Consider the following 22,783-nt stretch of genomic DNA (forward strand, 5'->3'; position numbering starts at 1 on the left):
TTTCCCGTCCTCGCCCCTCAGATCTCAGTGCAAGTGTCCCCTCCTCAGGGAAGCCCTCCTTGACATTCCAGTCAAGGTCAAACCCTGGCGCAGGCTCCCGAGCCCTGGGAACCTCGTCCTGGGCACACTGGTCACAGGGCAGGTTCCAGGTTATTTGGAAACCGTCTGTACCCCCACTGGGCTGTGAGCTCAGGGCCAGGGAGTGTCATTGTTTCGTTCACTGCCGTAGCCCCTAGAACAGGGCCTGGCACATCGTAGGTGCTCAGTAAATACTGGTGGGAGGAAGGCATGGAGGGAGAAGAATCGGTGGAGTTCGCTCTGTTCAGAGGTGCCTGGAAAACAGAACAGAGACACAGGACTATAGGAGGGAGGACCAGGGGCCCCCAAGCCACAGCCGGGGACTCAGGAGATGTCATCTCCAGCCAGGAGCCCCTGAGGACGAGTTGGGGGACAGAGGATGAGAATCACTCTGGGAAGCCCCAGATGGAGGCCAGAGAGGCAGGAGGGCCAGGAGGGACATGGTCTCCCCAGAGGAACATGGTCTCCGCTCAAGGCTCCCATCTGCGGGAGGACCCGCCACTCTGATCACATCCCTCCCCTGCTTCCGAACCATCCATGGCTCCCAGCGCTGCCTGCTCAACCCACCTTCCCTGCCAAACCTCCCTCCATTCATCCCCACAGGCCCTGGGCCTCAGGCCCCCAGACCACACCCTGGTCCCTAATCTACCACATTCTTCAGTTCAAGTGTCACCTCTTCCAGGAGGCCTTCTCTGATTCCCTTTGGTGCTTGTCCCTCCTCCATTCCCAGAAAACCCAGCAGATGTCCCTCCTACAGAGCTTGTCTCAGTCTCACCACTAGATCGTGACCTATTGGAGGTGGCAGGAGGTTTTATTCTTCTCTCCCTCATGCCTGGCACACAGCCCGGCACACAGTGGCTCTCAAACTGGGCGGGACAAATGAATGAATGAGTGAATGAATGAATGAATGGATGGATGAACATTACTAGCCTCCATTTATTCAGGACCTGCTGTGTCCCAGGCACCGTGCTGACATACTACAAGCATTGTTTCATTTAATCCTCCCTACAACTCCTTTGTAGAGTGTACTGATATATGCCCATAGTACAGACGGGGAAACTGAGGATTGGGGGTTGGGTCACTCACCAAGGTCACACAGCCAGTAAGCTAAGGCAGTAGAACCTCCCTGCTCAGCTCCATCCAACGCCTCTCGCTCTCCTCCTAAGCGGAGTACACAGCTCACGGTCGTGTCCGGGGCTTCCCTGCTGATCCCTTCACTCACTGAGGACCCACGATGGCTGCTTTGGCTGAAAGTCATGACCACAGACATCCAGCCTCGGTTCTAGAGCAACAAAGAAGGACCCACCAAGAGTGTGTCTGCAAGAGTGTGTCAGAGAGTCTCTGCATCCACAGGAAACCCTCCCAGTCCCACCCACAGCTCTTCAACTGTCCCCAGCAACAGCGGAAACCCCTCCCAAGCCCACACGGACTCTGGGAGTTCCCTCTCCTCAGTCCTGGGGTGACCTATGGATCACGGGAACACAGGCTGTAAAATCAAGATCTTGTGTGTGTCTGCATTGAGCAGGGGCCACAGAGCCATTCGAATCCCAGAGATTCTGCAGAGGGGAGGAACTATCTCAGAGAAGAAGCAAAGAGAGCAAAGAGGAAACAGAGATGTGTCAGGGAGATTAATCCAGCACTCAGACATGAAAGAAGCATGTTCAGTTATATTCTGTTGCATTTCATTGAAATGTACATGTCGTACTTAGCAGCCTGCAAGCCTCAGATTATCCAGAGAGAAAGCACAAGAAAGACAAGAGAATAAAAACACACACAGAAAATGATCCTGAAATTGGAGAACCACTAAGAGAAAAAAAAAAGCCAGACTTGAGACGAAAACTGCTGCTTGGCACCGAGGCCTCTCAGCAGGTCCCTGTGGCCGTGCAGTCCAGCACCAACCCAGATGCCCTGGTCACCGGTACCAGGGAACGTCCCAGGCAGGAGTCAGGAGGCTCCACTTGCCGTGTGAGAAGCCTGAAGCCTTCAGAGGCCGTCAGAGGGGCGGAAGGATGGAGAAAAGAGCAAGAAGAGATCACACTGGACCCAGCCCAGGACAAAAGGAAACCCCAGTGACCCCTGCTGGGAACTGTGCCCTCCTCCACAGGCCTGCTGATGAACCTGGACCAAGGTGCCTCATGAATCAGACACCTCCTCCCTTCCAGCACCTTCTCTCCCTCAGAGAGAGGGTCTTGGAGAGAAGGGGCTTCCTGCAGCCTCCAGCTTCCTGGCCACTGATTCCATCCCATCATTTGGAAAACCATAGGACGTTGCACCAGGCTGAGAAGCTGGGAAAAGACCCCCCGCTCAGTGCATGCATGTGTGCATGTATGTGGGGGGTGTGTGTGTGTGTGCGTGTGTGTGTCCACTCACAGGCTGCCAGACCAGGCTCTCCCTGACCAACACCAAAGTCTCCAGCCCCAGCTGGGCCCGTGGCTCTGCCAGCCCAAGAGTCCCTCAGGAAACTTCTAGGACCTGGGCCTAAAAAGCGTGTCTGAGCTGTCTCCTGCTGTGCAGTATTACTGAGGTACTGCTCTCTCTCTCTCTCACACACACACACACACACACACACACACACACACGCAACACAGTCCATAGTCCAGGCCACAGGCCAGATTTCACCTTCTCTGCAGGAGTCCCTCCCCGGCCCAGCCCAGGTTCAAATTTCTGCGCCTCCTTACTGTGTAGCCTTGGCAAATTGCTCAACCTCTCTGACTCCAGTGTCCGCTTTCGTGACATGGGAATAACAGTCTGCCTCAGAATGGAATGAGATGGTGCAGGCAGTGCCTAGCATGGAGGAAGCGCTCAGTGAATGTGTGTTGTTGCTAAGATTCTGCACTGGTTCTTCATCCTTCAAAACTCAGCTCAGACATGCCCTCTGGCAGGGCGGCTACCTGCCGGCACAACTCTAGGGGGTGCCATTCACCACATTTGTGGTACATGTGTGAGTTGTACAGTGCACAGCCTGCACAACAGTACACTGTGGCCCTGGGTTCTGGGAAGATTTTCCTGACAGGTCCAACTTGGTCAGAGGCCCCTTCCTCCTCTGTTGTCCCCACCCCACCAGAGTGAGCTTCATGAGGAAACGGACCTGGTCCTGCCCACCCTTGTGTCCCTAGGATCAGCTCAGGACCTGATCTGAAGTAGGGCAAACACCAGCAGCCGTTCTTACAACTAGTAAATGGCTGAACAGGGGTTGACACCTAAGTTTAGGCTCCAAAGCTCTTAAGTGCAGTCCAGAGAGGTCAAGTAACTAAAGTACACCCTACTCTGTATCGACAATGCAAAGCCAGACACCATTAGGTGGACAATTAGACTTGCTCTAATTGTGACTTGCTCTGGCCAATGAGATGTGAGAGGCTACGGCGTCTGTCACTCCCAGGAGGGAGCTTTAATTGCCAGGGCCCAGTTTGCACAGTGATCTCAGAAAGCCCACGTGGAGGTAAAGCCGCGTCAGCCCAGAGCGGCTGCAGGGAGCAGAGCCGGCCACCTGCCCTGGGCAGGTCAGCACAGAGAGGGGGGCCTCCTCTCGAGTTGGGGATGCTACAGTCACTGGTTACCACAGCATAGCCCGGGCCCCCCAGAGTGATGCCACCGCTGGAACCAGGTCACCTGAGAAGTCTGCCCCCAGCCTCCAGGGCCCCATGGATGCTGGTCTCTGTGGGACAGGTCACTCCACGCCACCCTAGTCACATGTCTGGAGGGTCCTGCCAGTATCTGGGAGGCCGGCTCCCCAGGGTCTGACTTACCCAGACCTGGGCCAGACACACACATCCCATAATGATGCGCACATCGCCCGAGAGCATCTGGGCTCCTTGCTCCTCTCTGTTAACTCGTCCCTTCAACAAAGAAGCCCCTGGACACTGAGTCTGTGCCAGGCATGTGCTGGGCGCTGTGAATATCCAGGGAGCAGGACCGATGCAGCCCCTGCCCTCCTGGAGCTCACAGACTAGTGCAGGTGACAGTCGGTACCAGTGAACACCCAAGAAAAGAAATACAGAGTGCTGAGTGGGGCAAGGGGAACAATCAGGGGTGGGGAGAGGGCATGGGGGAGGGGAAGCAAGTCTGCAGCTGGGGTGGGCCAATCATAGTTAAGCTGAGACCCAAGGGTGAGAGGGACCAGCCAAGTGAAGGGAGGACAGGAAAAGGCATTCCAGGTGGAAGGAACTGCATGTGCAAAGGTCCTGTGGTAGGAAAGGCCTTGGGGAGAAACAGCAGAGCAGGAAGAGGGGAGGGAGATGAGGGGTGCACAGGGCCGGACCACATAGGCCTGCTGGCCGCAGGGAGGAGTCTGCACTTGATCCTGGGGTCAAGGAGAAGTCACTGAAGGGGCCAGGAGGGGAGGGTCATGACTAATTCACATTCAGAACATTATCTGGGCCCAGGGCTTAGCACAGGGCCTGGCACACATTAGTGCTCAATGAATGCTGGCTTACAATGGTGACACATGAGTGAAGAAAGGAGACACTCTTTAGGGCACTACTGACTCTCCCTGGTCAGTGTGCGTGCTCCCTACACCCAGCGAGGGGGAGCAGCTGCTGCTTGGGGAGCAGCTGCCGCTGCCTGGAACCCAGGCTTACCATGTGTCAGCTCACATGTCAGCTCATGTGTCTTCAGTGAGGACCCCACAATGGGGGGGTGCACAGACGTCCCCAGAGAGTTACTGATGTTGTTTTTACAACAAAATAGGTCCAAAATGAAAACACCCTAACCCTAATTTGAAGACACGTGAAACAGGATTCTCATTAGAAAGGGTGTCAAGAAATATTTCAATATGGAAATCAATGGACTCTCGAGAAAAGAATTACCAGCTGAATAATGAAGAAGGGCAAGTCAATAGAACTGAGAAAATATGGAGGAGAAAAGCCGCAACTCTTCCCCTGATTATAGGGTCGGAAACACTGAATTGATAAAACAATGGCATTGAATTATGAGGAAACGTGCAACTTCTTAACAGAGGGGGCAGAAACCAGCTAATGTGATAATGAACCACTGAGGGAGCATCAGAGCCTATGGCCAGGTCTGAGCATTTTCTAGGCACATGAGTGATTCCCGAAGCCCAACCTGAATCCCAAAGTGAGGCCTGGGGCTGGACCTCGACCTGGCCCCATCCTCTCTGAGCTGCGTCTCCCCAATACCTTCTCTGGACCACAGGTTGTTCTGTCCTGCCCACCTCTCCACCCTCAGTGTGCAGTCTACCTCTTCCAGGAAGCCTCCCCTGATTACTCCAGACCCCAGTCACCCCAACTCTAACCTCAGCCCATCTTCTCCCTAAACATCAGGTGGTCACAGCAGAATGTGAGATTAACAGATTACAGAACACAAAGGCAGATGGTAGATTCAAGTTCTCTCTCCTGTAGAAGGTAACCACATCTGGCAGTCCAACAGCACTTTTCAGTTGGCAGAGCCCATCCACGCCCTTCGACTTAGTGGACCCTCAGAATCCCAAATTGGAAGGACTTCCCTGGTGGTGCAGTGGTTAAAAATCCGCCTGCCAATGCAGGGGACATGGGTTCATGCCCTGGTCCGGGAAGATCTCACATGCCACGGAGCAACTAAGCCCATGTACCACAACTACTGAGTCTCTGCTCTATAGCCCGCGAGCCACAACTACTGAGCCCACGTGCCACAACTACTGAAGCCCATGTGCCTAGAGCCCGTGCTCCGCAACAAAGTGTAGCCCCTGCTCACCACAACTAGAGAAAGCCCACGCGCAGCAGTGAAGACCCAACGCAGCCAAAATTTAAAAAAAGATAAATAGGGGGCTTCCCTGGTGGTGCAGTGGTTGAGAATCTGCCTGCCAATGCAGGGGACACGGGTTCAAGCCCTGGTCTGGGAAGATCCCACATGCTGCGGAGCAACTGGGCCCATGAGCCACAACTACTGAGCCTGCACGTCTGGAGCCTGTGCTCTGCAATAAGAGAGGCCGCGACAGTAAGAGGCCCGCGCACCGCGATGAAGAGTGGCCCCCGCTTGCCACAACTAGAGAAAGCCCTTGCACAGCAACGAAGACCCAACATAGCCAATAAATTAATTAATTAATTAATTAATTAATTTTTTAAAAAAGATAAATTAATTAATTAATTAAAAAATAAAAAAAGAATCCCAAATTAGAGCTAAGGGTGTGAGTCTGGGGCCAGAATCTCTGGTTTCAAATCCTGCCTCCACCACCTCCTAGCTCCCCTGTGCAAGTTCTTTCCCCCATTTGACCCTCAGTTTCCTCACCTGTAAACTGGGGCTAACAATGCTATCTCTTTGTAAGATTGTTATAAGGTCTATACCTGTAAAGCATGTAGGACAGTGCCTGGCCTGTAAAAGTCCCTCCATCATGTCTGAGATCTTTATCATCCTCCCCGTTTTACAGATGAGCAAACTGAGGCTCTGAGAGGCTAAGGCACTTGTCCAGGACCACAGAGACGACGGCTGTCAGAGCCAACTCTTTAACTCAGATCCGTAGTGTCTGGACACGCATCCCACCTACCATGTGTCAAGGGCTGTGCCCTTTACGCCTCATCTCATCCCACAGCTGTCCTCGGAGGGAAGTCTCCTCATCTCCCATTTCACAGGTGAGGGAACAGAGGTCCGGGATGCACATGGAACTCGCCCAAGGTCCCACAGCCAGTAAGGGAAGAATTCCCCAGAATTCAGATCCAGGGTTCCCTGTTCCCAAACCTGCAGGGAAGGCGGTTTCCTCCTCCCTTCCTTGTTCCCAGGCTGCAGGGCAATCAACAGGCCCCAGCTGAGGGGAGAGGGCTGCAGGGACAGGGGACCAGCTGGGGCCTGTAGGGAGGGCAGGCTGGGCAGCCACCCCTGGAGCTCCAGAGATCGCCCGAGTTCCGAACTTTGTCTGCCGGAAACTCTGCAGACTTCAATCCTTTGCAAAGCCAGAGGGCTTAAGGCAGAGACAGTTCTCTGAGAGCCCCGAAGGGGAGGCGGAAGGTGAAGCTCATTTCTTGGGGTTTATGCTTCCTGTTCCTCTTCTGCAGAGTTGCTCTAAGGGGCCAGCGATAAACCCTGTGAAGATGGATTTGTCATAAACTCATTATCTTTCCCTCCCCGGGGTCGGAGGTCACGTCAATAACTTCCTGCCCACTCTCCGGTGCAGATCTGTGGCGAGGCTACAAGCCTGTTTTAGGAGCTATAAATCCATCCCCCTCCCCCCCTGGAAATCAATTGGAAACCTGTTTGCTAAATCAACCCTAAATGTAAACGCACTCAAACTACAGGCCTATTCTGGGCTAGGCTGGGGCTCCGGAAGGACATGCCCAGAAGAGGCGCCACCCTGGAGTCAGACCCAGGTTCTGTCCAGGGTCGGGGGGCACAGTGGGGACCGACCAAGCCAGGCCCCGTCAGGGACACAGAGAGCAGACGGCAGTGGGGAAACCTCAGCTGGGTGGGGCTCTGTGCTTAGCTCACCCCCTCCTCCCACTCAGAGGCCCATTCCCTCCACAAGTCTCTCTGTCAAAGGGGAGAAGATCTGCTCAGAGAGGGTAGGGGTCTCACCGGCTTCCCCCGAGAGTCAGGCTAGGGATGGGGAATATGGCCTGGTCCCTCAGGCCCACCTCAGTCCCTGAGACGAGGCTTTCTCGCTGCCTTGAACATGGAGTCCCAAACCCAGGCTTTTCCTTAGGGTACGCTGGCTCTGAATTAAACCAGGAGATTCATCCCCATAAGCTGCTCTGGCTGTTTTCAGAGAAGAGAAAACCTTCACATGCAGGGAGAGAACTGACCGTCCTCTCTTCACAGAAACGGGGGCACTATTCCTGTGAGTACTGCTAGGGTTCGCGTCTCCTCTTGGGTTCTAGAACAGAAGGGAACAGGCCACGCGTGTTTGCTGAGTGAATTGACTGATTGATTTAGGTGGGTCAGATCCAGATAGATGGAATTTGGGGATAACCTTTGACCAGATTTCTGCAACAGCAATATTCTCTGTCACCCATGGGGACAATTTTAAAGCAAGATTGCAAATTCTTTGATGTCTCCTCTCACAACCCTTTGATCAACAGTGAATGGTGGAAGCCATATGACGTCCAGGGCTAGATCCCAAAAGCTCCCATGTGAGAAGCCCAACCACCCACGAGGCTGCCATGATGTGAGGAAGCCCAAGCCACAGGGGAAGGCTTTGGTCAACATTCTCAGCCGAGCCCAGCCTTCAAAGCCATCCGGACTCAACCATCAGACACGTGAGTGAACGATTCTCTGGTTGCTCTCAACACCCAGCTGTTCAGGTCACTCCCAGCCATCTGAATCTTTCCTGCTGAGGCCCAGACATTGTGGAATGGGGATCAGACCGACCCCACTGCACCTCGTCCGAATTCTTGACTCACAGACTCTGGTTGTTATTTCACATGACTAAATTCGGGTGGGAGCGGGGTGGAAATTATTATATAACAATGGATAATCAGACTACCAACCTAGGGACAAAACAATATTCAAAGTGGTTTGACTCTGAGGCTCTACCTTAAAGTTCTCAGGAAGTTAGTGTTTTTATCCTGAGAAAGACCACCAATGCTGAGTGTGTTGGGTAGCCTTTGCTGTGTAACAAGGCACCCCAAACCTCAGAAACAAAACAGCAGCAAGATATTGTTTCTTATACACTAGTGGCTGGCTAGGTGATATCTCTGCTAGTTTCACCTGGACTTACCCCTGTGCTGCATTCCATTTGGCCTGGAAAGTCCAATCTGGCCTCCTTCACTCCCCTAGTAGTTGGATGTTGGCCAGAGGGCCTCAGCTCTCCACATGCCCACTCATCCTCCAGCAGACCAGGCCGGCTTCCTTACCTGGCGGTCTCAGAGCAACATTCCAAGAGGGTAAAAACAGAGGCAGCTACGCCCTGAGGCCTGCTCTCAGAAAGAATATAATATCTCTTCTGCTGAGTTCTAGGGTAAAAGCCAGCCACAGGCCTGTGTACATTCAAGGGGTGGGAAAGGAGACTCCATCTCTTGATAGAACAAATGGCAAAGTCATGCTGCAAAAGTGCACGCATAGTATCTGTGGAACCTAGAAAAATGGTACAGATGAACCGGTTTGCAGGGCAGAAATAGAGACACAGATGTAGAGAGCAAACATATGGACACCACGGGGGGAAAGTGGTGGGGACGGGGGGTGGTGTGATGAATTGGGAGATTGGGATTGACATGTATACACTAATATGTACAAAATGGATGACTCATAAGAACCTGCTGTATTAAAAAATAAAATTCAAAAAAAAAAGAAAGAAAAAGCTATTGAAAACAGAAAAAAAAAGTGCATGCACAGGGAGATGGAGGAACTGTGGCCCTATTTTACGACCTATCCCACTGGGGAAGCTCTAGGTGAGTCAGTGGGAGAAGACTGTGTGTTCTGTGTGAAGAGAGAGGCTCAAGGGTAAAGCTAAGGCTCCCAGGGGGCTTAGGACAAGGCAAGTCCAGCTCACCACTGCATCCCCAAGAGGAAAGAGGTACGTGTTCTTTCTGCATGGCCCACGTGTCGTCTGGCCAGTCCTGCCCCCAGTGTCAGGGAGCCAGACACTCCCCTCCCCGGTGTTATGTCTACATTTGCTTTCTATTCCCGGCCCCACGGTCTCCTGCCATGGGTGGGTTTTTGAACACACACAGAGGCAGCCCTGCTGAGCACCTGGGGAGGTGTGGGTGGCAGTGGGGTCTGGAGGGGCTTTGGCTGCCAGGCTGAGGGTGCTGAATGGGTCTCCGTAATAGAGATGAGTGGAGATCCATTCCCAGAGGCATACCAGGAGGAAGGAAGCGGGGGAGATAAAAGCAAAAAGAAAAGCTGGGAGATGGCGGGAGGTTAGGGCAGGTTGAGAAAGGAGATGCTTACGCCCCACTGGAAGCCGCCCATGGTCGGGGGAGAGATCCTTCCTCCCAGCCCCCACCCCAGGTGTCTCCCACCAACAGCAGGTGGAATAGGGATCCAAACCAGTCTTGCCTAAATCTTGAAGATCTGTGAGCCTGGGGACCAGGATCGGCCTCGCTCGGATCAGATACCAAATTCAGACTAAATCATAGTGGCCAGGGGAGGGGACAGGCCAAGCAAGACCAAGGGCACCCCTACTATCACCATTTGGAAAGGGATGGGGGGCAGATGGCTTGAGGAGGGAGTAGAACTCTCTCAATCCTCAGGAGGAAACAGATGAGGAAACTGGCTCAGAGCAGAGGAACTTCCCAAGGTCATCCAGTGATAAAGCAGCCAAGCTGGGACCTGAACTCCAGAGCCTCTGCTCCAACCACTGGGCAGCAGAGCCTCAGGCTGCAGACTTAAGAGACCCCACAAAGGCTGGAGGGACTGCGGAGCCCCAGGGACAAGAGGAAAAGGTCCTGAGTCCCGGGACACCAGGGAAGGCAGGTGCTCTGCCCTTGGTGCCCTCAGCCCCTCTCGGAGGGCTCGGCTGTGTAAGCGCATCCAGGGTGTGGTGGCTGAAATGGGGGCGCATCTCGAAGCTTCCAGTTCTCACAACCAAAGCCGATGCCAGTAAATTACTCCAAATAATGGGGCTGTTTGCTCAGGAAATCGAGAAGGCAGTACACAGTTGCCAAAGTAAACACAAACGGTGAACACGCCAGGCTTCTCAGCACCGCCAGGCCGCTCTGCAGCAGCCTGCCCGCCGCCGGCTGAGACGAAGCCACCAGGTTGTTTGTCTGTTGAGCTGAGCAACTGAGGGTCAGGGAATCAAAGAAAATCCAGAAGGGATAGGATAGGGATCGGATGCCTTGAGAACCACTGAATAGAAAACCCCTGGTTTACAGATAGGGAAACTGAGGCCTAGAGAGGAGGAGAGAACTGCCCAAGGACAGCAGACTAGAAGGCCGAGGTAGGTCAGGAATGTTCCCAGCACACTTGGCTAAGTGCAGGGTCAAGGTCATGGGGATAGGATGGAATCTGACAGATGATGAATAAGGAAACTGAGGCTCAGAGAGGGTAGGTACTTGCTCAAGGGCTCACAGTTAGTGGTGGAACTAGGAGTTGGACTCCAGTCTGTCTGGCATCTTTTAATTGTGCTCTGCTGCCTGCATCTCTTCAGCCTCTGGATCAGGACTTAAAGGGGAGGGGTTGGGAGAGGTCAGGAAGAGATTTCCAGAGGCAACGGATGGCATTCCAAGCTGAGGGAAAAGCACAAGCAAAGGCACGGATGTGAGACCCTGTTTGGTGTACGTACCAGTTAGTCCTCTGGGTGGCCAGTAAAAGTCCCACTCACCCTGCCTTGAACAGTTAAGGGACTCTACAAGCTCACATAACCCAAGATGGTCAGAGGTAAGACTGAATATCTCCCATTTGTCCAACCAGATCCACCCCACCCTGCTCCGTACCCCAGAAGGATGACCTGTATGGACTGCTGTTCCTCTGACTTGTCAACCAGTGGGGAGCACCAAAGGAAGGCTGGAGGCAGGGAGACCAAGATATTCATTGCTTCTCTCCCCACATAGGGCCACCAGGGGCAGTGAACACACACAGCGTCTATGGGCAGCCCTCCCCAAACAGCCCTCTGCCTCCAGGTTCTGATAACTGCTCACTCCCCACTCACCCTTTTCAGGCCCAAGGGTAATAATGGCCCCTCTGTTACTCACCCTGGCATATGCTGAACTATCTCTTGTGGTGTCCCTCCACACTGCCTTCACTCTTGTAAATTGTCCACTTATTAAACTTCCCTCAAATTGCTCAATTTTGTTTCCTACTGAGGCCCAGACTTACAACATTGACTTCAGGTATGGCTTGACCCAGCAGCTCAAATGATGTCAACAGAGACCCAGGCTCCATCCATCTCCCTACTCTGCCTTTTATGATACCAATTTCATCCTCAGGCTACCCATGTAGCCCCCTTCCCCCTTACCTTCCTACCCCATCCCCGCCCCTCACACTCTCATCTCCAGTGACCCACATTCTCCAAGTCTCACCTCCCCACATCACACCATTCAGGGGGAAGAGAGAGTCCCTTTGGATAGCTGAACGGAAAAACCTATTTGTTTCCCTGAAACTGGAACAAACTTCTCTACATCTCATTGGTTCTGATTTGATTATGTTCCCAGGCAAGCCAGCAACTGTGGCCAATGGCTAACTGCCTCAAGCCAATCAGGGCCCACCCTGAAGCTGAGCAGGCCAATCCCACCGAAACCACATGATTGAGGATAGATAAGGTGTCAGATCCATAGAGGGGGATCCAGGAGAGCCTGGAGATACTGGGGTGGGGGAAAGGCAGTGAGGAGGCAGTGGTCTAGGTGAGCGCTGACAGGGTCTGGCCTGCCACAGGGCTGGCAGCAGCGAGAAGCAAAAGGGCTCAGGGAGAGATGTGTAGACATCCATTCCTGCATCTCAAGGGCCCAGGTGCAGAACTGAATTCCAGAGGAGACATCTGGCCCATGTGTCTCAGGACCTGCCTCCCAGGCCTTCCCAGACCGTGTTGATGGACAAACAGCCGCTGTAGGAAGTATGAACACAGAGCCAGGGCCCAGCAGCCACCCACACCTGCAAGTCATGGGGACCAGGCCACAGATGGAGCAAAATTAAGCACCAGATGGACCTCAGACAGGGAAGGATCCTCTAGTGGGGAAAGACTGACAGCCACACAGGACAGGGGAAAGGCCTAGACTCCGGAATCTCACGGACCTTGGCCCTGCCCCTCATTTGCTGTGTAACTTTAGTCAAGTTACTGATCTCTCTGGGTCTTGGGTTTCTTATCTGTACAAAGATGGCTTAGACTTGATTAGAGGGACCAGCTGCCCAAGTCAGACTCTGGAAGCAATGCAGGCTGTAGCTTGAAGATCAGTCCCTGAGTCAGGAAAGGAGAAGTTCCTCTCAGTAGGCCACCACCCCACCACCCCCTGATCTACCAGAGAGGAAGTGCAGCACCTAATTGGACTGTTGAGGTGCTGGAGACATCATGGGCCTCGTTAGGTCTCTTGTTGAGCCTTATGTGTAAATTGACCAGAAAACCTGTCAGAAGTATCTGGGGACCCAAAGAGAGCAGGTGGTACTAGAGGCAGCATGACAGGGTGTCTCAGCAGCCCTACCCTGGGGACTTGCAAACCCAAGGACGCTTGTTAACTCAGGTCTGGCTGCTGATTGGAGCCCCTGGCGACGGGGAGGTAGTCCCCGCCTGCAGGTGCTCCTTGGGGATGCACATGCCTGCCTCCCTGGCTAGCTACCTGGCTGCCCTCCATCTGAGAAACAGCTTCTGGCCTGCTAGGGGGCGCTGTGGAGACTAAACTCCCGATGCAGGACCTCGGTCCACTCAGGGGCTGACCCCAGCGTTGGAAAGACACAGCAAGACTAGCTAATTAAATGGAAATGGAATATTCAAGAGGGAGCCAGTCTGGCCCCACAGTTGTGTCCCCTAAGCTGAATAGGGTATAACCACACCTTTAGGGGCCATTGTACTTCTCAGTCGCCCACACGAGCAGCTTTTGGCTACTTGAAGCTACCAATTTTGGTTCCAGGAAGTCTCTTGGGGTGTTTGGGCTTGGTTTACTGACAGCTCAGCCAGCTGTCCAGCCCTAGCAACTCTGGAAGCCCTTTTCTCAGACAACACTCCTAAGGACAAGACATTATATTTTATATATACATTATAGACATTATATTTTATATATACATTATATTTTCACCAACTCTTGGGCTGTGGCTAATGGCCTAGGTATCTGGTCCAGCACACAGGTGATGCTTGGCTGATATATTAAAGACACCCTTCTGTGGAGCCGTGAACTCTGCAAAGTCATTGCCACAGCCCAATGAGACATTTGTAAACCCGTGTGGATGCCATGCTCACGTGACAGTCGATGGAACAATGAGGCCAATCAGACCTGACAGCCCAGGCAGCCAGCATCACTGCTGGGATCCTTCACTGGACTGGGCACAGCAGCCCTGAACCATAACCTAATGGCTCCAAACATGGGTCTCCATCTGCATGACAAGGAGGGACCGTGGTACCTGTCAGCAGTCACCACTCTAGCTGCTCACTCTTTGCAGGAAGGGGACTGGCTTCTTTAGTGCCTATTACAGTGTTTGCTTCATGCTCGAAAAGTGCTGGAGCCTTAGCCCTGGGTTTCTCCGCTTCACCACAACCCACTACATTGTAACATCCATGTGGGTCCACCACTCTGCCCTGTGGGACTTGGGGCAGGGGAATCAGTGCAACTTTGCTAACGGTCCTACTGTTTGCTCTGTGGAGTAAAAGACGGTCTTGCTCTGGTCTAAGTCTCAAGTCTACTTCTGGCACCTGTGGAGTGGTGGCAGGGTTACAGGGTTACTCCTTCCCATCCTCTGTGAGGTTGGGAATCTTCCAGGGCTGGGGAACAGACAGGGGAGCTCTCAAAACAGAAGTAGAGCTGCAGGAATTGCAGTTTTGGTACCTCCAAGGATTCTTTCTCCACCATCTTTTCATCTCTCTTGTCTCTGCTTCATTCAGCAAAGTGGTCTCACCTGCTCTCATGAGACCCATGAGGACAAGAAATGTGGCCCCAAGCAGCTGTTTGCAGTTCCAGGATCCCCAAAACAAGAGTTTCTCCTACTAGCTCCAGCAGAAAGTCTCAGGGAAGGCTCTGATTGGCCCATCTCTGAGCCATCAATGGGGTCCAGAGCACAATACTCTGATTGGCCAAGCCTGGGTCACACGTCCAACCCTGGGCCAGATGAAGTACAGTTAAGGAATTAAGAATTCTCAGAATCACACGGGTTGATGGAAGTTCTCACAGAGTGAAAGAGGTGCTATTGCTAGAAAGGGGTCAGGGGGGCTGTAAAAAGTTAAACATTCTACTCACCCCTCACGCACTTGCACTCTCAGAGTCTGTTCCATCTGGTTAATTCCTCCTCAGCCTTTAAGACTCAGCCCTGCCTTCCCCTCTGCCAGGAACCTCCCTGGCTAACTTCAGACTCTCTCAGAAGCCCCTCTTCTGTGTCCCTGCAGCTATCACAGCCCCGCCAGCTGGTACAAATGCATCTCCCCCACTGGCCAAGACTCCTGGAGGGCAGGGCCCTGCATAGCCACCCTGGCGTGGCAGAGGTTTCAGAGGCAGCTGTGGGTGGAACAATTTGTTGAACTCCTCCCGACCTTCCCTAGGACTCACTAGTAGAGTAGACTGAAATCCTTCAAATAACTGCTCAGGCTGGGTCAGTCAATCCAAAGCCCAGTCAGTACCAGGAAGGAGAGGGAGGCAGAGCGCATAGAGCTGGCCCTGCAGGTGCCCCACAGGGCGGTTCTGATCACTCTGCCCAAATGGCTACATGGCCAAGAGTTCTGTGTCATCAGGAGCTGGCCAAGAACTTGGCTGCATACAGCAAGCCAGTGGGCAAAGGAAAGATCCCTCCTCTCTTGCCTAGTGCTGGCTGCTTTTCCACAAACAGCCCCACCCAGGACCTGCAGCGCACATCTTCCTCAGCCTCCTGGGAACTCAGACAAGAGCTAGCCAGGCAAACCCTTCAACCCAGCAATTCCACATCTAGGTATCAATACCAGAGGCAAACTTCCACATGCACACAGTAAGGCATGAACAAGGAGGTTCGTTGCAGTCATTTTTATAGAAAGAAAAATAGACACAACCTAAATCTCCTTAGGGGAATGATTTAGGAAGGAAGACAGGGAGGGAGGACATCCAGGCAATCGAACATGACCCACGCCTTGTGCAAAAGGAGGCAGCTCAGTATGTACCGACATGGAAAAAGGTCATTTATTGTAAATGCCGAAAAGCCAGATAACAAAGCTATACATATAGTATGGTACCTCTAATGCTTTTAAAAACACTCAGAGCAAACGGGCATAGCTCAGCGTACATTTTTATGTACAGAGATGCATATTCAAAGGGTCTGCAAGAATTACATACCACGCTGATAACAGTGTCTGTGGGGAAGAGATTGAAAAAACTGGAGGTGATTATGGAGGAGGATAGGACAGAGGCACTTTTCCTTTATCTGAGGGCTTGAATACGAAACAATGAGAATGTCTGTGCACAGCACTTGTGTAATTAAAAATAATTTTAAGTGAATGGGGAAAATGGCAGGATAAGCTTATTGCAACATTGTTATAATAGCAGATATAAAACAACCTAAATACTCATTTATAGGAAACTAACTGAATAAATGCTGGTGCCTATGGCAACAAAACACCAGGCAGCTGGGAAAGAATGGAGCAGGTCCACGTGGGGAGATGTTCGCAAATGGAAAAGCAACTTGAAAACAGTGTGTATTGTGATGATCCCATCTTTGTTAAAGAAAGAAGACTTAGAATATACATAAAAATGTATGCCGTATTATAAAGAGTGGAGCTTTGGAATTGTACAGACCTGGGTTGAAATCTCTGCAGAGTTACTAACAGAGTGGCTTGGGTGGGTCACTCCACATCTCTGAACCACAGCTTACCCAGCTTGTTCATGGAGGATTGATTGAGAAAATGTATCCAAAACGTTTGTCACAGCAAAGACAAGACAGCAAATTTATGATTTTGTTGTTGTTGTTGTCATTTGCGGTGTTTCACCTAGAAAGTGGATTTGGGGCGGAGGGAATATGGTGCTTTTATTCCTTTAAAAAGAATTTTATTGAGGTATAATTGAAATGCAATAAACCGAACGTATTTAAAGTGTAAAACTGGCATGAAACTATCACCGTAATCAAGATAATGAACATATCCATCACCTCCAATAGTTTCTTCATGCCCCTTTGTAATCCACCCTTCGTGGTCCCCAGCCCCAAGCAAGCGCTGGTTTGCTTTCTGACCCTATAGATTAGTTTTCACTTCCTAGAATTTAATGTAAATGAATTCACACCATATATGTGCTTTTTTATCTCCTCCTCCCACTCAGCATAATTGTGTGGTGATTTAGCCACGTTGATAAATGTATCAAGAGTTCATTGCTTTTTACTGCTGAGTAGTATTACATTGTCAGATTTCTATAAATCTTTTGTTAGATTCATCCCTAAGTATTTCATATTTTTATGTCATTGTAAATAGGAGATATGAATTTAAGTTTCTGATTGTTCATTGCTATCAAAATGATATTTTTTAATTTGTTAATGTGGTGAATTACATTTATATACATGTAACCCTATGTCTACTACATATATGATTATTATTACTATATATATTATAGTAGACATAGCGTTGTTCAGATTGTCTATTTCTTCTTGACAGAGTTTTGGTGGTCTGTGTCGTTAAAGGAATTGGCTCATTCCAGCTAACAAATTTATGTGCATAGTTATTCACAGTATTTCCTTATTATACTTATAATGTCTATAGGCTCAATACTGCTGATATTGATGATTTGCATTCTCTCTCTCCCTCTCTGGCCTAACTAGAAATTTACCAATTTTATTTATCTTTTCCAAGAACTAGCTTTTGGTTTCATTAATCCTCTCAATTACCTGTTTTCTATTTCATTGATTTATCCTTCAATTTTTATTATTTTCTTCCTTCTGCTTGCTTTAGATTTAATTTATTCTTCTTTCTCTAATTTCTTAAGGTTATTTTTAAAACATTCTTCTTTTCTAATGTATGTATTCAGTGCTATAAATTTCCCTCCTAAGCATTGCTTTAGCTGCATCCCATCAATTTTGATATGATGTATTTTCATTCTCATTTAGTTCAAAATAGATTTTAATTTTCCATAAGACTTCTGCTCCTTTGATCCATGGGTTATTTAGAAGTATGTTGCTTAATTTCCAAATATTTGGAGATTTTCTAAAAATCTTTCTGTTATTGATTTCTACTTTAATTCCATTTTAGCCAGAGAACATACTTTGTATAATTTATATTCTTTTGAATTAGTTAAGGTTTGTTTTTTGGCCCTAGACACAGTCTATCTTGGTGAATGTTGCACCATACTTGAGAAGAATGTGTTTTCTGCTCTTGTTGGGTAGAATAGTCTATAAATGTCAACTCCTTAAGTTAGTCAATAGCATTGTTCAAATCTTCTATATGTTTACTGGCCTGTGTCAATTGCGGATCAGTTTCACTCGACTTTTTCTCCTCCTTATGAGACCTATTTTCCTGATTGCTTACAAGCCATGTAATTTTTGATTGGGTGCCAGACATTGTGAGTTGTGTCTTCTTGGGTGTTGGACATTTTTGTATTCTTATACATAATTTTGTGCTTTGTTCTGGGATGCAAAGTTACTTTGAAACAGTTTGATCCTTTCAGGCAGTGCTTAACCTTTGTTAGACAGTCCCAGAGGAGTGTTCTATCCAGGGATAGCTATTCCCCATTCTACTTAGTGTCATGTCAGTCATAAGGTTTCCCAGTTTGGCTGGTGGGAGCAGATGCTACTCCTAGCCCTGTGTAAGTATGTGGCACTGTTATCTGGGTGATCTTTTCCCCCAAGCCACAGGCAGATTCCTCACATCTTTGTCCTGATTAGAACTTAGTTGAAAACTCAAGAGACCCCTTTGCAGATCTCTAAAGATCTCTGTGTATCAATATCTCTTTCCTTTCCAGTACTCTGTCTTGTGAACGCTGGCCACATTAGTCTCCCCAAACCCTCAGTTCCATCTCCTCACATCAGGGAGTCCACTGTGCTCTGTCTGGGTTCCCCTGCCCTGCACTACATCCAGATGAAAACTCTCTCAAGGGAGTAAGCTAGTGCTATCATAGGGCTCACCTTGGTTGTTTCCTGCCTCTCAGCGATTACTATTCTTCCTTTCCTGACATCTAGCATCTTGCAAATGGCTGTTTTATATATTTTGCCCATTCTTTGGTTCTTCTAGGAGGCAGGAAAAAAATCCAATCCCTGTTATTCCATCTCGACCAGAAGCCAAGTCCCTCTCTTTTACTTTCACACTGTGTGAATGTTTACAGTATGCGTGTATTATCCTCTAAATTAAAAAAGAAAGACATACTAATTAATGTTAAGATGAGGCGAGGGATTAACCCCAACCCGGCAGCTGCCTGTGATATGTCCCTTCTGCTGGGCTCTATATCCTTGCATCACCCTGAAGTGGGGATCCTGGGGCCAGCGTGCCCGCCATTGCTGGCTCCAGCTTCTAGCAAATGTGCCTGCCCATCTCCACTCTCATCTCAAGAAAATTGCTTTCAATTCTACAAAAGTGATTGTGGGAAAGTGCACATGAAGTAAGCCAGGTCCTTAAAGCATGGTGAGACAGCTTTGTCTGTTGGGTCGAGTGTTTTGCAAATATCAATTAGGTAAAGCTAGTTAATAGCGTCATTCAAGTCTTTTATAGCTTTACAACATTTCTACTTGTTTCATCAATTATTAAGAGAGTGATATCAAAATCTCTGACTATAATTGTGGATTTGCCTATTCCTTCTTGCAGTTCTTTTAGTTTTTGCTTCGTGTATTTTGAAACTCTGTTATTAGGGACATAAAAGCTTAGGATTCTTACGTTTTCTTGGTGAATTGACCACTTTATCATCATGAAATGTCCTTCTTTGCGCCTAGTATAGTCTATGCTCTGATATCTACTTTTTTTAATGTTACTGTGGCCACTGCAGATTTATTTTGATTGGTGTTAGCATGGCATGTATTTTCCCATCCCTTTTACTTTTAAGCTATCCGTTTCTTTCTATTTAAAGTGTACTTCTTGACTCCCTCAGCCTTACTCCAGGGACTTTCGCTGTAAAGTGCCTGGCATTGCTGGAGGGTACATGAACGAGCACACATCCTTCCCTAGGGAGACTGCTGTCCTGTGGGACCTACACGTGGAGCTGACAGCATAGGTCTGACGGTTTCCTTTTTGTACGTGCTGACTGGCAATACTCAAACAGGGTAGAGACATTAGCGATCAGTAAGCAAGAGATGCTGTGCATGCCCGAAAGAGCCAGAATAAAATGCTAAACTCCAGCGTAATTGGAAGACAGGCCACATGTCAAAGGAAACACAAACCGAACAGTTTTGTTATGGAATAATTTCTAACTGATAAGTATCAGAACACGTCAGAGGTTTCCTGTCGTTTTTCGGGAATGCTAACTTGGGGGTATAAATAAATAAATAAATAAATAAAGTGTACTTCTTGGGACGTCCCTGGTGGTCCAGTGATAAAGAATCTGCCTTCCAATGCAGAGAACACAGGTTCAATACCTCGCAGGGAACTAAGATCCCATTTGCCACGGGGAAACTAAGCCCACACGTCACAACTACTGAGCTCGTGTGCCTCAACAAGAGAGCCCGTGTGCCCACAAACTACAGAGCCTAAGTGCTCTGGAGCCCATGCGCCACGATTACAGAGCCCATGTGCCCTAGAGCTCACGTGCAATAACTAGAGAGAGAAAACCCACATGCCACAACTACAGAGAAGTCCGAGGGCTGCAAAGAAGACCCAATATAGCCAAAAAAATAAAGTAAGTAAATAACTTAAATAAATAAGTGTACTTCTTGTAGGTAGCATACGGTTGAATCATGCTTGTTTATCCAATATGACAATCTCTACCTTTTGATCAAGGTGATTAGACCATTTACATTTAATGTGATTATTGATACAGTTAGGTTTAAGTCTCTTATTATGCTGTTTGTTTTCTATTTTTTCCAGCTGTTCTTTGTTCCCTCTTGTCTCTTTTTCTGCCTTCTTTTGGACTGAGTTTTTTTGTGATTCCATTTTATCTTATTTCTTGATGTATTAGATCCATCTCCTCATCACGCTAGTGGTTTGCTTTAGGGTTTATAGTATACATATTCAACTTATCAGTCTGTCTTCAAGCGATGTCACACTACATCATGTATAGTATGAGAAACTTACAGCAATGTACTTTCTTTTTTCCCTTTCTGGCCTCTGTGCTATTTTTTCTCATATATTTTACCCTATGTGTGTTATGCAGTCTGCAAAACATTGTCATTACTTTTGCTTTAGAACCAGTCAATTATCTTTTAAAGAGATTTAAATAATAAGAAAAAAAGTCTTTTATTATTTACCCACGTATTTACCATTTCCAAAGATCATCATTCTTTGTGTGGATCCCGATTTCCATCTGGTATGATTTTCCTTCTGCCTGAAGGACTCCCTTTAACATTTCTCATAGTGTAGGTCTGCTGGCGACAAGTGTTTCCAGAACCTGGTCCTCAGGTCTTTTGCACTCAAAAGTCCAACACCACAATTTCCTAAGGTTAACACTCTCCAAAAATTTAAAGTGAACCAACATTTGCTGTGGGTCTGAAGTGGGGGAATGGAGAGCTGGATATAAACACTACAGGACCACTAAACTTCAGTCATACAAGTTCCTCTACGATTAATTCAGTAGGGGACCCTTCGAGCTGATGCTTAGGGAGTGGGAACGATGCATGTTGAGAATCTACTATGTGCCAGGCACTGTGCTAAGCATGACACACACCTTGTCGGCTTGCGAAGAGGATGAGATGAGCCCAGCACCTGGTACATATCACCCCTCAGCAAAAGGTAGCTGTTAGGATGACCTTCCTCAATAATTTTAACAACGTCGTGGGACAGCCATTTTGATCCCTGAGTTACAGATGAGAAAGCAAGGCTCAGAGAATTGAACCAGTGAGGGAACTGGGATTCAAACCCAAATCTGTGTGACTCCAAAGCCTGGGCTCTATACCACCTGCTCTGTCCTCCAGGGCCAGGAGTTGGCAGGGACAGGGCAGGACTGACCTTCAGGCAATGGAGCCCATGACCAGAGGAAGCATGGGAAAAAAATGTCCAGGAAATGGGGCTGCATTGAGCCAGACCCTGCACAGGAATCCATCTGAAGGGTCCAGGCAGGGGTAAAAAGAGGCCTTGGCAACAGCAGGGGGCGGAGGGAGCACTGAGAACAGGGTCTGGCGCTATTTGCCCAGAAACCCAAAGCACTCCACCTACCCAGATTTGTACCCCGGACACGGAGAGCTTGACAGCACTTTTAACAAATCAGTATGTTTTTGCCTCAGCCGAGCAGTGTGGCCAGTACAATGTGTGCAGGCATAAGAGGCATAAAAACTAAACTCTGAGTCTGCAGGTTTTACTGGTCTCACCCATGGTTGCCCACGGCCCGCAACTCAGGAGTCACCCAGGGACTGGCTGTGTGCTCTCAAAACCCTGTGCTCCAATCTCCCAAACAGTTAACATCTGTTTTCTCTTTATGCCTTTTTGTTTCTTTTTTTCTCTTTTTCTCTCCTTTTTTCTCTCCCTCCTCCTCCCTTGCTGCTTGCCCTCTCTGAGCACAGGGCAATGCCATCTCAGAAGTGTTGCCTTCCTTTAATCAGGACCTAATTCCTTATCACAGAGCTCAGAGATGAAGGTTTCCAGGAAGACAAAAATAAAGCACTAGCAGTGATTAACATTTCCCTGTTCTCTGGAAGACAGGAATTATTCCAGGGTGCAGGTTTTTTTTAAAGAGCTTTAGCATGGGAGACGCTGGGAGGCCAGCCCGTGGATTAGTGGATACCCCATCAAGCAAAGCAAGAATTCAAAGGAAACGAGGGTTGCCAAGCTGAGGCACAAGAGGGTGAGCCTTTAGGAAGAATTAGGGAAACTCCACGATGTGGGGGCTGGAGCCAGTCTGCCCCACCTCCAGCACACCAGGGCAGCTGGGTGTTATGGGTGCAGGAGGAGGGAGGAGGGAGGGAACAAGGGCATCTAGTCACTTCTGCCAAGTTTGCAAGACTGTTTCCAGTTGTAAACCCCTCCTAATTTTCTTTCCCTGCCACCTGCCATCACACTGTGGTAGTTAAAATAGTCTCCGTCCCAGAAGGTGATGAGAGAAGATCCCCATGGCCAGAGTGGAGGGCACATTGGGGAGAATCAGTAAATGAGGCCAAAACAGGCAGCCCCAGGAGAAGCTGTTCCAGT

General features: G+C 49.4%; 1 non-coding gene across 1 annotated transcript; it reads left to right on the forward strand.

The window, feature by feature from the left end:
- The first annotated feature begins 19,589 nt into the window (after positions 1-19,589).
- Positions 19,590-19,717, forward strand: LOC117309972 (small nucleolar RNA SNORA49). The gene has a single exon (XR_004524248.1). It is a non-coding gene; the product is annotated as a small nucleolar RNA SNORA49 (small nucleolar RNA).
- The last annotated feature ends 3,066 nt before the right edge of the window (positions 19,718-22,783 follow it).

The sequence above is a fragment of the Tursiops truncatus genome, chromosome 1, assembly GCF_011762595.2.
Source record: "Tursiops truncatus isolate mTurTru1 chromosome 1, mTurTru1.mat.Y, whole genome shotgun sequence".
Classification (NCBI taxonomy): Eukaryota; Metazoa; Chordata; class Mammalia; order Artiodactyla; family Delphinidae; genus Tursiops; species Tursiops truncatus.